This window comes from Eurytemora carolleeae, unplaced genomic scaffold (genome assembly GCF_000591075.1).
Source record: "Eurytemora carolleeae unplaced genomic scaffold, Eaff_2.0 scaffold1037, whole genome shotgun sequence".
Classification (NCBI taxonomy): Eukaryota; Metazoa; Arthropoda; class Copepoda; order Calanoida; family Temoridae; genus Eurytemora; species Eurytemora carolleeae.
The window spans coordinates 1-2939 of NW_019396925.1; the positions used below are offsets into that span (position 1 = coordinate 1).

Here is a 2939-nt window from a genome sequence, read left to right on the forward strand (position 1 = left end):
TATAACTGAATATATAAATAACTAGTTAGACGTATAAATGAATAAATGAATAACTGATTAGACGTATAACTGAATATATAAATAACTAGTTAGACGTATAAATGAATAGATGAATAACTAATTAGACGTTTAAATGAATAGATTAATAACTGATTAGATGTATAACTGAATATATAAATAACTAGTTAGACGTATAAATGAATAGATAAATAACTGATTAGACGTATAAATAAATAGATTGATAACTGATTAGACGTATAACTGAATATATAAATAACTAGTTAGACGTAAAACTGAATATATGAATAACTGATTAGACATATAAATGAATAGGTGAATAGCTGATTAGACGTATAAATGAATATATGAATAACTGATTAGACGTATAAATGAATAGATGAATAACTAATTAGACGTATAAATGAATAGTTTAACAACCTTCAGCCAAAAGAATCCAAAAACTGTCCAACGGAAACCAAATTTAACAGGTTCTCTCCACCCATCAAATAACTAAAAATCCAGTATAATAATTTTTCATTAAACATTATTTTTTGTTGTGAAAATGCTGAAATTTAAATTTAGAATATTTTTCAAACTTGGTGAAATCCCGGCCTTTAATAAAAGAAAGTAGCGCTGAAAAAAATTAGTTATCACTTTATTTCTAAACAATTAGTGAATGAATTTTTCCTTGAGGAAGATTAATGCTTCTTTAGTTGGAAGCTCATCTGCGTCCAGGAGAAGGAAAATGTCGTCTTCTCTGAAAAGAGTATTTTATAAAAAAAGTTTAAAGTTTTTTAAAAATTGAAGTGTACTATTATTTCATTGTTTTATTATTTCTTTCCTTTCATACAGCAATTATGCAGTTACAGTTTTGCTTGGTTGATTTTTAAGCTATTTTCTGTTAACATTAATTGCTTTAAAGCAATATCAAATACACATATAATTGCTTTAAAGCAATATCAAATGCACATATAATTTCTTAAATGTCGTCTCCCTTTTCCACAGTTTTTTACCATTGGCATTAAATATCTTAATTCTAATGCAAAATCAAAGCAGCCAAAATGATATTTTAAATTTAATGTTGGTTAGACTTTCAGTTTCTGAGTTCTAAAACTAATATTTTTGCAAAGGCAAGAATTATTCTATAGCACGCCATTCATTTTACATCAAAAGAGAGATAAAAAATTGTTAAGTCGCTTACAAGAACTCAAAAACCTTTTTTATCAAATGCTCTGCAGAAAAAGGATTTCGAACAAAAATTAAATAAATTTGAAAAACAGTGATCCCCATAAAACTGTGAAATAGGAAAATGACAATCTTTGTTTATTTGTTGTTGCTTGAAACCCAATGGTTTTACTAGAAGATTAAAGGAATTGAGTCTTCGCCACAAACTCTGATTTTCTAATCACTTTATCTTTGGAACCAAATGTTGCAGACCTTAGATACTTCAAACTATGAATGATGTTAGATCAAATAATCTGAGTTTGAAATATCAAAAGTTAACAACATTAAGTTCTAACGATATTGTGGTTTAGATATTTGATTTTGTTCCAAAGACTCAATTCCTTTTAACTTATTAAGTGATATGGGTCTTAAACGTACACTGCACAATTGCTGTGAATTATTTTGATTGGACAAATTACATAATTACATATTTTGTTTTAAAAACGTTTTTGTAACCATAGTATTAGGAGGCAGCGCGTAAACTTAACTACAAGTTGTGCATACAAGATTGCATACAACTAACTACAAGATGTGCATACAACTAACTACAAGATGTGCATACAAGGTTTGCATACAAGATGTGCATACAACTTACAAGATGTGCATACAAGATGTGCATACAACTAACTACAAGATGTGCATACGAGATGTGCAACAAGATTTGCATACAAGATGTGCATACACGATGTGCTTACAACTAACTACAAGTTGCCTATCGGAACATTTTTAGCCAGATTTTAATATCTCATTTAAAATTCGCCAAAAATAGCGTAAGAAATTTTTTGTGCTGATTATTGAAGCAGAGCATTTTCTCTTCTAATACACAAAATTAAAGGTAGAGAATCTACGAGGTCAAAAAATCCCACCTGGTATTTTCTATCATTTTCATCCCGTTCTTGCCAAGGAAAAAGCGAAGAAATGAATCCGCATACCAACCATTAGTTTCCCCTTCCTAGAACAATAGGTTCAAGTTTTAAATGTCGGAACTATGTTTTAACCCTGAAAAGATTAACAGTATAAAAGTTTTCACCTCTGGAAATTTATTTATTTATTTTTGTGGATATACAAACAGACAAGCCAAATTTATACATAGATACTAGGGTTTTAGGGCGCTTCGCGCCCATCTTCTATTTAAATTGTGAACATGTTCTTTTTATTTACATTTAAAAGCAAAGAAGAAAAAAATTTTGCGGATTTAAAAAAAAAAATTCGCGGATTTTCAAGAGTTTAAATTTTTTTTACAAAATTAAAAAACCTTTAAAACACATTTATTTTTTATTTTTATCATTCCTAAACCTTCCCTGGGATAACGCTAGGTGCCACAAAAAATTTGGGCCCGATCGGTTTAACCGTTTTGACGTTTATTGGATACAAACAGACAAACAGACAAGCCAAATTTATATATAGATGAAATGTTGACTAATATCTGTTACCTTCGGAAAAAATGAAAGGAAGACGTACATTATTTTATCCTAAACAAAACTAATTTTCACATTTTTCACATTTTTAAATTGTACAAAAAAATGGAATAGGATCTACAAGTCCTACTTAAGTTAACAACGATAATAGTAATAATGAGAATGCTGATAAAAATAATAATCATAATAATAATAGTAATAATAATTATAATAATAATAATAATCATGATATTTGATTATTCTATATTATCAACAACAAATTTAAGAGAATAATAATAAATGTGAATTTCCTGAAAG

At 28.1% G+C, this 2939-nt stretch overlaps 1 long non-coding RNA gene across 1 annotated transcript; it reads right to left on the bottom strand.

Moving 5' to 3' along the window:
• Window positions 1–689: 689 nt before the first annotated feature.
• On the bottom strand, window positions 690–2701 carry LOC111710187 (uncharacterized). The gene is made up of 3 exons (XR_002767012.1): window positions 2658–2701; window positions 2091–2176; window positions 690–757 (listed from the first exon to the last, which is right to left on the bottom strand). It is a non-coding gene; the product is annotated as an uncharacterized LOC111710187 (long non-coding RNA).
• Window positions 2702–2939: the final 238 nt, after the last annotated feature.